Source organism: Dendrobium catenatum, unplaced genomic scaffold (genome assembly GCF_001605985.2).
Source record: "Dendrobium catenatum unplaced genomic scaffold, ASM160598v2 fragScaff_scaffold_1022, whole genome shotgun sequence".
NCBI lineage: Eukaryota > Viridiplantae > Streptophyta > Magnoliopsida > Asparagales > Orchidaceae > Dendrobium > Dendrobium catenatum.
In genome coordinates this window covers 60,303-74,064 of record NW_021319484.1, presented here as the reverse complement: position 1 = coordinate 74,064, position 13,762 = coordinate 60,303, and positions in this window count along the sequence as shown.

Genomic DNA, 13,762 nt, shown 5'->3' with positions numbered 1-13,762 from the left:
TTCCGGGTTAACCCGAACCCAACACGCTTCGAGTTCGGGTCAACCCAAACTCGAAATTTTTGGGTCGGGTTCGGGTCGGTTTTTTGGGTCGGGTCCAATATTAACAGGTCTACTTCCAACGCATCTTTTAGAAGAATTAAAAATAAAGGATGCCCATATGTTATATTATAAAATATTTAAATGCCTTAATATTAGTTGTCCTTATGCTTTATTTGGATGTCTGTTGAAGTTACACATTAAATTTATTTTATTACTTTTCCACTCTCACGTAAACCCTACCCATCACCTTTACAACTACAACCGCTTGACTATTATAATTTTTATCCGCTTAATATTATTTTAAACAAACTTAGCCACTACTAAACATGGAGAGAAACAAATCCCTAGTGGACTCGTCAAAAAAAAAAAAAAAAAAATGTGATCAAATAAATTGTACAAACTAATTGCCGCTTCATATTTCTCTAAACAAATCTACGTGCTAGTATGATATTATCTCAAAAGACAGATTAATGCTTTACTCTCAAATAAAAAATAGAAATAAATTTTTTTATAGTCAAACTCAGCACAAGAAATATAATATTTAAATTGAAGGATAAAATAATATTAATATGTTATTTTGAAAATGAAATTAACCAATGCAAAAGATTTTTTCTATGTCTAGAGATATTTTTTCCATACTCTAGCAAACTAAAGCAAGTTTTATTTTTTATCACTTCTTAGGGCTATCATAGAATCAAGTATCTAAGGTTAATTATATCCCATAAGTTTATATTATATTGATGTCTACTTAATAAATTCTCCTACCCCCTCTCTCTCATCACATATATTCCCCAAATATTTTGCCTTCATAATAAAAAGGTCTTTCGACCGGCTCGCATGCGAGCTAGAGGGGCAAGACGCATGGCTCCGATCAATTTAGCATAAAAATATTTGAAACGGTTTCAAAAATAATTGCAGCTAGCTCCAAGTTTCATGTACAAAAATTAAAATTTTTGTACATAAAGCTGTTTCATGAAATAGTAAAAAAACCCTCCCAAATGAAACTTTATGTTTTTTTGCAATAAGGCTAACAATGAATTGAAGGCTCATGTAGTTAAGTCTGTGAATAACTCTTTTTTGATTCAAACTGATTGGTTGGTTTTAGATGACTCCCTTTCTTCACCCTCTGGAAGGGAGGAATTGGAGTTTGATGACTTTGAGGAGGTTTTGACATTTTATTTTGTTGACCAAGATAGTTCCAATGTCTGTGGTAAAAGGCGTAAAAGTAAAGACAAGAAGAAATAGGCTTTGACATTTCCTATTAGTGTTATGGCAGTGGTATTTGATGACTTTCTGGACGATGATGAGGAAGCCCCCAGCTTCTCCCTTGTTGGCTCGGCTAGTTGGCAACCTAGGTGTTTTGGCCTTTTGCTTGGAATTTATGGCTGTGTTGGTTTTGAGTAGATGTCACCTATGGATGGTCTATGGCTAGCCGCAGGGTTGGTGCATGAGGCTTCCATTCCTGAGTATGTTTAAGTCTTATTCTGCTCTGCTTGTTTTTGTTTCGTATCTTGATGTTCTGTTTTAGTTTTTGCTATTTTGTCGCGTTGGCCGGTTGGTGTTGTAATCATTTTCTTCTAAAAATAAAATGGTATTTTTGTTAGAAAAAAAAAAAAACCTTGATCTGCTTGTTGGGAGCTTAGATTACCAACTATGAGGTATTGAGTTTGAGTCTTATATATGCAATGTGTGTATAAGTCTGTCTTAATTGGCCTAACTGTCCCAATTAAAAAAAAAACAAAACTAGTAAAAATCTATGATATGTGAAAGAATAAAATATTGTTAGAAGAACACATTGAAATTGTAATATCAGTTTTTGCTCCAGGTTCGTCCGGACGAAGTCGGATCGTCCGGGACGATCGGTACAGGTTGTGCAGAGAAAATCATGTTTGGCTGTATGGTTCGTCTGGACGAAATCAGAATCGTCTGGACGAAAATAAGTCAGAGAACCCTTCGCCGGGGACGATATTTGATTTTCGTCTGGACGAAATAATTCTCTTCATGGATCGTCCGGTACGAAGCTCGATCGTCCAGGACGATCAGTCTGGATATATATAGAAATGAGATATTTTGAAGAGAGAGAAAAAGTTGAGGAGAGAGAAAAACGAAGGAAAAAGTGGAAAAGTGGATTTTCGGGCGACGCCGAGCTGTTTTCGTCCGAAGAGACTGTTGAGGAAATTGCTGTACGCAAGGTAAGGCACAATCCGACTTTCTCAATTTTCAGAACCGTCGAGTTTGGCGGTATTATCTGTCCGGAATTAAGTTTTGTTCGCGATTTTCGTCCGTAATTTCCGACTGGTTTAGTTTCTACCGCGTAACTTTCTATATTTTGTTGAAGTGCCGAGTGTGCACATTTTGGTTATTTTTTTAAGATTTTTGTCCGGGTATTTTTGATTCGACTGTGTTTTTAGTCGACTGGATTTTTCTGTGAACTTGGAAATTATCTGTGCAGTAGAATAAATGTTCTAAAATATTGATATCTATATTCTGTGCGAATTTGGTGAATTTTGATTTTCAGGAAAATTGTGTAAGTTCTGTATACTGCCGTTGTGCTGCCCGATTTTTGAGTAATTTCTGTTTTGTCCGGAAATCTTCTGAATTGATATACTATCTGTATATGCTATATAAAGGGAGTTATAAGGGGCCTGGATCCTATGAGATTCAGTTAGTGTCTGGGAATTCTGAAATGAGCTCAATATGAAATCTGATATCTGTTCTGTTCCGGATCCGAGGAAACAATGTGGGTAGACCGTGGCAGGCGGGGCAGGCGGTGGCAAGCGGGCAAGCCGGGCAGGCTGGGCATGCGGAGGCAGGCAGGGCATGTAGGGGCAGGTGCTAGGTGTTGACTAATAAAAATAATGAACAAAACAATGAGAATAAAAATGAAAAATATGTGCATTGCATTGTTTCATCGACAAATTAATTAATTTCACTTCGACTATATTTATTTTTTATCATTGACAAAAATGAAAAAACAAACAAATAATGATCTCTAAGAAAAAAAATTGAAATTAGAGAGCATTTAATTATTTGGTTGAATTAATTGATGAATTATAATATTGAGTAGTTAATTAATTGACTTGGTAATTAATTAAATAACCATTTGAAATAAATGCAAATCAATTGATTAGCTCAATTTGAAGATGGTGATGTGATCGTAGGAAGGAATCAAATCATCATGGTCTAACCCAATAGAAAAGAGAACCGTAAAAAAACATAAAAATTTTAATGAGGAAGGGAACTGTTCCTAAATCACTAAGGCAACTGATTTGAAGTTTTCTAACCATCCATTAAACATACCAATGAATAATAGTTTTCTTGAAACTGATGCTGCTGTTCTCAGTTTGGGTTATGCCATCAATTTGCTAAACTCTTGTACATGGAGTTAACTTATTTGCGCACGCAATAGTGATTAAATCAACTCAATATTTTAATAAAAAAGGTGTCTCAACTTGGAATACAATCAATCTATGATATTACAGACATGTTATAAGAAATTAGTGTTTCCACCATTTAACATATGTTCAAACTAATCAACACACAATAATTCAACAACATAAACAACTCTTCAAACAAAACAAAATTCAACCGAGAAAACAACTTAACTCAAATCTCAATAGCAACTCAACAAAACTCTATAAACTCATGTACAAACAACTTTCAACCCTGTACAATCAACACTCAATCTCAACATACACAAACTCTCTAGTTCCCTTGAACAAAGCTCCAAAGTAGTACGAGCTCCTGACAAAACAAATGAATGAAATCAATTAAATATTGAAATTAAAAAAATGCTATCATAAAAAAAAAAGAACAAATGCTATACTAAGCTACAAAAAAAAGCAAAGTAATGTTGAAAGGAAAAAGAGCAGAGTAAAATGATGAACTACTAAAACATGAAAAGAGCAACTATAGCAAGACATGATTGTTATCAAATTAAGACCAAATCTAAGCTTTCGGGCATCCTAGTCTATAAGGGCTAGGTTGTAAGACGCACCATATGGTCCGCGTAGCTTACAGGGCTAGGTCGTAAGACCCACCATTAGACAACTTCAAAGGAAGCCATAAGAGCTATCCAACCAAAATTCTTCAGGCTATCTCTAAAAGAAGCCATAAGTCCCACTATCAGGGCAACTCCTAATTGGAACTGTAAGCCCCAAACTAAACAAATCAACGGGTAACTTCTAAAAAAGCCATTAGCCCCTTTCTAAATCTAATCACATAGGCAACTCCTATCTGGAACCGTAAGCCCTAAACTAAATAAATTAACGGGCAACATCTAAGGAAGCACTATTGGAAAACCCTATATTACCGATGGATATAATCCGCCGGTAACATGTAAAATCCCACGGAAGTCTTAGGTTTTCGGCGCATTTACGGCGGATTTTTGTGCGCCGGTTTGGTTCGCATCGGAAAATACCTTCTGACGTTTATAAGATGCTGGAAAACTTTCCAGCGCCATCTCCGGCGAATTACTGACGAAAAAAATTCTAGCCAAGCCGGCTTTTTTTAAACGTTTATTCTAGCGATATGTGCGATGGAAGTTTACGACGTATCTATCTGATGGAAATTATCAGTGGATAAAATGTCGTAGGTTCGCCGTAAATAAGCTACATCTTGTTTCCAGCAAATAATTGGTGACGAAAAACGACAGCGGATACGACGCCGTAAGCTGCGCCTGAAATTTCTGGCGTCCAAAAAAACGCCGGCATGATTGCACCGATTCATTGTATCATCGTTTCCGTCATATTTCAGACGCAAAATCCATCGGAAACCTGTAGCATTGATAAAAAAAATTGCCTTCCCAGCCAACAATTGCATTTCCACACATACAAACATAATCAAATACATATTCAGAGTACAGCTATACACATTACAAATATAAAGAACTTCAACATATACTCAAAAACATAAATATCCATTAAAAGAAATTGTTCAATAGCATCAACCAACTAAAAACATCACATATTGTTCAATAACACATATTCACAGAAATAAACAAGTTCATATGACTAAACTAAACTAGTCTGACTCCATGGACTCCTCCTCAGCTGGAGCTACCTCTTTTCCACTCGACTACTCCCTCATTTTGCGCATTTCATCCAATAACTGATTGTGTTGCTCATGTATCTGCATTTGAACCTGTGCTTGCAATTGAGCAACATATAACTCTGTGTGAGTGGTGCACCCTTTCTAGATTGGTTGCTGGACAGTATGCAATAAATCATAAAAATTTTGTGCCTATATTCGGTAACTCCTCTGTATTTTGTTCAATTTGTATTCTAGTTGCATCATAAACTAATTTCTCAAGATTTGGTCGGATATTTTCAGCCTCAGCTATATTAGTACTTGTAGAAGGACAACATTGATAATCAAATTATGGCTCATACTCACCATGAGAAGTCCAATACAAATACCATGGCATGAATCCTCTGCGATACAGATCAACAGTTACATCATCTGATGTTAGCTGCTCTATATTTTTATGTTTAGAATATGGACATCGAAAATTTCCTTCTGATATGAAGCTGTGTAGTTGTTTCGCTTGCTAAATAAAAATGTTCACCCTATTAATGAATTCATCTGTTAATGTCTTTCGTCCTTATAAATAATCGGTTATACATCCAACTTCTTTGATTTCTAATATTCATAACCTATATATAAGAGCAAATAAGTAATGAATTTTTGCTTAAGTAGATCTAAAACTGAATATATAGAGATATTAATATTAGAATTCAAGTGATGGTGAAATAGTCACAATCTCATTTTTAGGTCAATTGCTACTAAAATTATACTCAATATATTTAGTTTTAGATCTACTCAAGCGAAAATCTTTAGACTCTAAAGCTGACCTTCATAATTCAAGTTTACCTTAAACTCCCTCTCTAATCTTATCAATAAGAAGAATATCATTAGCAAAAAGAATGCATAAAGGTACATCCTCTTGCAAATGCCTATTGAGAATGTCCCTGACTAAAGCAAAAAAGATTTGGACTTGAGGCCGATACTTTATGTAATCCAGACATAATAGGAAAATACTTGGTCAAACCACCTTGTGTTTGAACACAAGTAATACCTCATGCATATATATCTTTAATGTTTTGAATACAAACATTATTAACTCCTTTTTTTCAAGAAGTCTCTATAGCACATCCTTATTCTCTCTGGCATGAATCCAAATTGATTTTGAAAAGTTTAGAAACAAAAAAAAACATTGAATATAAGCATTATTAACTTTTTTTTTTTTGCAAGAACTCTCAATAGCACTCCTCTTGAAACTTTATCATATGCTTTCTTTAAATCTACAAAAGTACATATGTAGATCCTCCTTACTCTATCTATATTTATCCATCAAACCTCTCAAAAAATGTATGGCTTCCATAATAGATCTGCCTGGCATGAATCCAAGCAAATTACACAAAAAAAAAACTTACAATCGATGGACAATCGACGGGAGGCGGAAGGCGGAAACTCACGGTCGGAAATGGAGCTCTCGTTGGTGAGGAAGGCTATGACCGTCGGCGACGTCCGGTGACCGTCAACAGAGCTCGACGACCTCGATCTACGGCGAGCGACGGTGGGCGACGAGGGAAACAGTGGAGATGTGAGAGAAATGAATGAATGAAATGAGCAGCCAGAGGGGTTCAGGTTCGAAAATAGGGCTTTCGCCGGCATAATTTTTCGGCGTTCCAGACTCCTGAAAACATTTCGGCACATTTTGCGTCGGTTTTAAGTCGTTGAGTTTAAAAATGCCGGCGTATTATCAGCCAGTAACTGCGCCGGATATTTTCCATCGTAAAGTGCGCTGAAACCAGTAAAATGCTGGTATATTCCGACGTTTTTGCTGCGCATTAGACGTCAGAATGTGTCCGATGGAACATGCGCTGAAAAAAAATACCGTAAACTTTCCTTCACACTATGCACTGTTACAGGCGCCGTATTTACCGACGCAAATTTTTCTGCCGGAAAATCCGACAGTAATCGCGTGTTTTCCCGTAGTGAATCCATAAGTCCCAATCCAAACTAAACTAAATTAAAATTCACACACATCTCCACTTCAATCTACTCGGGATTCCTGAGAGGAGGCAACCCATGGAATATAATCAGGTTACCTGGACACCACAGTCAATGATTGTTAGTGTTGGTAGACTGAAATCTATGGTATACCTGGGACGACGAAACCATGGGATCTTGATCAGGTTTACCTCCATTTATCTCATTATTTGAGACTAAAAATATTTAAAATTTATTCATCCTTAATCAAGAGTTCTCTCTTACGTGTTAAGAGAGGTAATTAACTATGAGTGCTTGTGCTCATCGGAAGTAAGGAACCTAGATCTAATTAAACCCTGACACTACCCTCAGGAGAAATCTGATTAACTATAATTTGACTTAAGAGAAATGGAATCCTATGGCTGCAAAGTAGGATTCATGCATTCGTACCATTTTTCTTGAGCCAACATTAGGCGGGCAAGCGGTGCAGGCAACGTGGGTAGTGGTTTTTCCAGGGCGTTTCGAGTCGATCTGGGTTTTTGGGTTAACCCGAATCTGACCCAATTTTGCAAACAGGTCATTTTTCCATACCCAAACCCGACCCACTTTAGGTTTGAGTCAACCCAAACTACAAATTTTTGGGTCAGGTTTGGGTCGGTTTTTCGGGTCGGGTCCAATATTAATAGGTCTACTTCCAACGCATCTTTTAGAAGAATTAAAAATAAAGGATGCCCATATGTTATATTATAAATTATTTAAATGCCTTAATATTAGTTGTCCTTATGCTTTATTTGGATGTTTGTTGAAGTTACACATTCAATTTATTTTTATTACTTTTCCACTCTCACGTAAACCCTACCCATCGCCTTTACAACTACAACCTTAGTCCATCATTGACTATTATAATTTTTATCCACTTAATATTATTTTAAACAAACTTAGCCACTACTAGACATGGAGAGAAACAAATCCCTAGTGGACTCGTCAAAAAAAAATGTGATCAAATAAATTGTACAAACTAATTGCCACTTCATATTTCTCTAAACAAATCTACGTGCTAGTATGATATTATCTCAAAAGACAGATTAATGCTTTACTATTAAATCAAAAATAGAAATCATTTTTTTATAGTTAAAATCAGCATAAGAAATATAATATTTAAATTGAAGGATAAAATAATATTAATATGTTATTTTGAAAATGAAATTAATCAATGCATGAGATTTTTTATACGTCTAGAGATATTTTTTCCCTACTCTAGCAAACTAAAGCAAGTTTTATTTTTTATCACTTCTTAGGGCTATCAAAGAAGCAAGTATCTAAGGTTAATTATATCCCATAAGTTTATATTATATTGATGTCTACTTAATATATTCTCCCACCCCCTCTCTCTCATCACATATATTCCCCAAGTATTTTGCCTTCATAATAAAAAGGTCTTTCAACCGGCTCGCATGTAAGCTAGAGGGGCAAGACGCATGGCTCCGATCAGTTTAGCATGAAAATATTTGAATCAGTTTCAAAAATGATTGCAGCTAGCTCCAAGTTTCGTGTACAAAAATTAAAATTTTTGTATTTAAAGCTGTTTCATGATATAGTAAAAAAATCGTCCCAAACGAAACTTTATAATTTTTTGCAATAAGACTAACAATGAATTGAAGGCTCATGTAGTTAAGTCTGTGAATAACTCTTTTCTGATTCAAACTGATTGGTTGGTTTTAGATGACTCCCTTTCTTCACCCTTTGGAAGGGAGGAAGAGGAGTTTGATTACTTTGAGGAGGATTTGAAAATTTATTTTGTTGAACAAGGTCGTCCCAATGTCAGTGGTAAAAGGAGTAAAAGTAAAGACAAGAAGAAATAGGCTTTGGCATTTCCTATTAGTGTTACGGCAGTGGTATTTGATGACTTTCTGGACGATGATGAGGAAGCCCCCAGCTTCCCCCTTGTTGGCTCAGCTAGTTGGCAACCTAGGTGTTTTGGCCTTTTGCTTGGAATTTATGGCTGTGTTGGTTTTGAGTAGCTGTCACCTATGGATGGTCTATGGCTGGCCACAGGGTTGGTGCATGAGGCTTCCATTCCTGAGTATGTTTAAGTGTTATCCTGCTCTGCTTGTTTTTGTTTCATATCTTGATGTCCTGTTTTAGTTTTTGCTATTTTGTCGCGTTTGCCGGTTGGTGTTGTAATCATTTTCTTCTAAGAATAAAATGGTGTTTTTGTTATAAAAAAAAATCCTTAGTCTGCTTGTTGGGACCTTAGATTACCAACTAGGAGGTATTGAGTTTGAGTCTTATATATGCGATGTGTGTATGAGTCTGTCTTAATTGGCCTAACTATCCCAACTAAAAAAAAATAAACTAGTAAAAATCTCTGATATGTGAAAGAATAAAATATTATCCAAAGCTAGATCCTGGTTAGTGCAGCTCCGTCGCGATCCAGCACGGGCGGGATCCATCTCGTCTCGGGTCGGGTCGTGACAGAAATAGTGGAGTAAATTAGCTGCTATGGATGCGTTGGGTGAAATCGCTATGCTAGGGTTTTAGCTGCCTGGTTTTCTCCTCTTCGTCATCGCGCCTGGGGGGGGCTTCTCCCTCCCACTATGGCCACTTCCACGCCTATTTTTCCTCCTCTTCCCTCCACCTCTATGCTCGGCCCTTCTCCTTGGGGGCTCTCTTATGCTAAAAACGTGTCGACATCTTCCTTCAAACCTGCTTCTTTCCCGGTCTCCTTTTACTCCCCAAGTCAAAAGCTTTCCTTTAAAGCTGATGACCTTACGGAGGGGAAGTTTATCTGGACTTCAACTCTGATTGGCTACTCGCTTGGGCCCCGACAATTCTTATCTCTTGCCGATAGTTTTTTCTTACTGAAGTTCTCCACTACGGAAGACCTGGAAATGGTTCTCTCAGGCAGTACGTGGTTCCTCTTGGGAAAGCCATTTATTTTGTAAAGATGGTCTTCAAAGTTCAAGCCAAAACGCGATGAGGCTGCTCCTATTTCGATCTGTATCAAGATTGTGGACTTCCCGCTTGCGCTTTGGACCCCAACTGGCATATCCAATATTTCGAGCTTCATTGGTATTCCGATTTCCGTCGACTCCCTTACTGCAAATCGCTCTAGATTGACTTTTGCAAGGGTATGTGTTCTTATCTCCAAAGAATCTACTTTGCCTGATGAAATTCTGATTGAAATTGATGGTGAGGATCATGTTTTGAAAGTTTTAAATGATTGGAAACCGGATAAATGCAAGGGCTGTGGATCTTTAATTCATCCTTTCTCCCTCTATCCTAAAAATCCTAACCCGCAACCTGCCCTTCCTCCCCAGCCCCCTAAAAATAGTGGTCAGAGCTCCTCCAGACCTCATTCTACCAGGCCTCATAGATCTCCATCCATCCTGCCTCCGACTAAACCCACCAATAAGGTTGTCAACACCGAGACTAACAGTAACCTGCTACCCCCCGCATCCCTCTCTGGACAGCCTCTGCCTGACCCGTCCAACTCTACTCGGGTTCCTTCTGTTCAGAATATTTTACCTCCACAGGTTAAAATTCCCCCAATTCCGAACCTTAACTCCCCCTCAGAAGCTTCTACCTCTTCTGATTTACCTGCTTCCCCACAACTTTTACAATCTCCTAAAATCCCTCTCTTAAAAAAGTTTGCTTTTCTTCAAACTGATGACCACTTACCTATAGACTCATTGGAAACTGTCTCTGAGTCTGAATCTGCCTCTTGCACCAATTCAGCTAATGACACCTTGGTTTCTAATAACCAAGAAAAAAATTGTTCACAACACTAGATCATCTGCTGATAAAGGAAAGACACCCAACAAGTCAAAACCCCCTAAAGGGAAATCGGCCAAGAAGGCCAAATCTCAATTTTCTTAATGTCTTTGCCAACTTTTGCTAGTTGGAATATTAGGGGTTTTAATAACCCGGACAAAGTGAGTTTTTGTAGGTCCTTGATCAACTCTCATGATCTCAAGCTTTTATGTATTTTGGAAGCCAAAATATCAACATCCTCTGTTGATGATCCATGGTTCTTGCGTTCTCATCATCTCTTTGAGAATGAAAGTAGTTGCAATAATTTTGTGTATTCTACACCTTGTAGGATTTGGATTAAACGGGACAACTCGGTTTTCTCATTTCAACAAATTTTCACCTATTCTCAATTAATCCATGGTATGCTTTCGATGGGATCTTTCCCACCTATCTTTCTTTCTGTCATATATGCAACTAACTCTGTGGAGGACTGGAAAATTCTTTGGGATCAATTAATGAATTCTTCCCCTACATTGGATCAACCTTGGGTTGTTATGGGGGATTTTAATTGCTGTCATTATGAGTCTAAAAAAGTGGGGGGCTCTATTATTACTAACAGTAGATTGGGTGAGCTCATCAGCATGATTTTTAATTGTGGGGTGCAAGACCTTTCCTCCAAAGGTCTCTTCTTCACTTGGTTCAATAAATGGGTGGATAACCCCATCCATATCAAACTCGATAGAGTCCTGGTCAATAATGCTCTTCTGGATTTCCTGCCCAATGCCGAACATCCTCTTGGTTCGGATCACTCACAGCTGATTTTCAAATCTACTCATGACAAGCAGATTTCTGCTCGTTTTATGTTCAAAAACTTCTGGATTAATATGGATGGGTTTTGGGATGATGTTTTGACTGTCTTCTCTTATAGGTCCTCTAGAAGTCCCGTGGCTTCTTTTTGCCACAGTTTACATTGGCTCAAGAGAACTCTTAAAAATAGGCATTGAGCTTCTTCTTCCTATCTTTCTAATGTCTTATTAGAAATGAAAAGCAAACAACATCAATGTTTGATTGACATCCAATCTCATCCCTTAAATTTGGAGTTTAATCATTATCTGAAGAAAATTAATGATGATCTTGCTTCCTTGCAAGCTCAATGGACATCTTGGATTGCTCAAAGGGCTAAAGCCTCATGGCTTACACATTAGGAAGATGATCTTGGTTTTCTTTTTGCTAAGATTAGAAGCAGGAATAACAAGAACAACATTAACGAGATTACTACTTCTGAAGGGAATTTTACCAAATTTCATGACATTTCTAATGCTATTGTTAAACATTTTGAGGACTTGTTTAACACTACCCATACAAATTTTGTTTTTGCCTTTGAAAATCCCTCCTGGAATTTGGTTCCTACTCATTTTAAAGACATGTTGGTGGCTCATTTAACTTTTGGGGAACTGAAAACAACAGTTTTTGATGGGAATGAGAACTCTGCTCCTGGCCCTGACGGGTTTACCTATGCATTTTATACGAAATCTTGGCATCTCCTTGGGCTGCAAATGCGGTAAACAATTTTTTCACCACTGGTTCTCTCCTTAAAGGGGTTAAGGTGACGGCTATTGCTTTAATTTCTAAAAGCACCCATGCTTTAAACATTAATGATTTTAGGCCTATATCTCTTTGCAATGTGTTATACAAAATTGTGGTTAAAATCATTGCCAATAGAATAAAATTGGTCCTTCCCTTTATTGTTCATGAAAGCCAATATGGTTTTATTGCAAATCAATGCTCCACGGATAACATCATACTTGCATATGAGATTCTTAGAGAATTTAAGGGATCTAATAAGAAATTTTGTGCAAAGTTAGATATTAAAAAGGCTTTTGACTCTGCTCTAGGGAATTTCTGATTGCCCGATTGCTCCAAATGGGATTTCTTGAAGTTTTTGTTGCTTGGATCAAAGATTGCATTTCTGATGTTCATTTCTCTATTTGTCTTAATGGTTCTCTTGAGGGATTTTTTAAATCTACTACTGGTCTCAGGCAAGGTTGCCCCCTTTCACCCCTGTTATTTTGTATTATTATGGATGGCTTATCCAATATTCTCATCAACAATTCTGACTCCCTTAGCTTTAAAGGAATTAATTGCAAAGACTCTTACATCAATCATTTGATGTATGCTGATAATCTTTTGGTGATTGGTGATTCTTCTAGAGATAATGCTGTTCAACTTAATAGATGTTTACACCTCTTTGGCTCTCTACCGGCCTCCACATTAATGCCAATAAAAGTGCAATTATTTTATCTAAAAGTGGTAATGAAAATCAATCTATTTGTGATGAGCTTGGAATCCAACATGTCAACCATTATCTCACATATTTGGGTCTTCCCATCTCCTCAAAAAGACATAAATCCTCACACTTCCAACCACTACTAAGCAAAATTATTGATCTACTCGCTGGTACTATGGGAGATCGATTTCTGAGGCTTTTAATTACCAAGGATTTGATGATATGTTGGTTAGAGATTTCATTATTAATGGCATTTGGCATTTACCATTGACTATTCCCACGGTTATCTCTAACTCCATTGAGGCTGTGAACATTATGGTTAAAAATGAGATTCTTTGTAATGGCAGTTCTAACTAGAATTTTAAAAACTTTATTGAGTTTTTTTACTCTACTACTACTATGGTAGATTGGTATTCCTCTATCTGGCACAAAAATCACACGCTCAAATTTGCTTGTTTCACCTAGATGGTTGTGATTGGCAAGCTAGAAACTGCAGATAACTTTATGTTAAAAGGAATTCAGGTGCCTATTAACTGCTCTTTGTGCACTGGTACTAGGGAGACTCATTCCCATTTATTTTTTTCCTTTGATCTATCCTTTTACATACTAAAGATTGTTTTACCGGATCTTAATGGCTTTTTCCTTAGACCCACTTTACTGCAGTTATTTGATTACTATGAGAATTCTGTG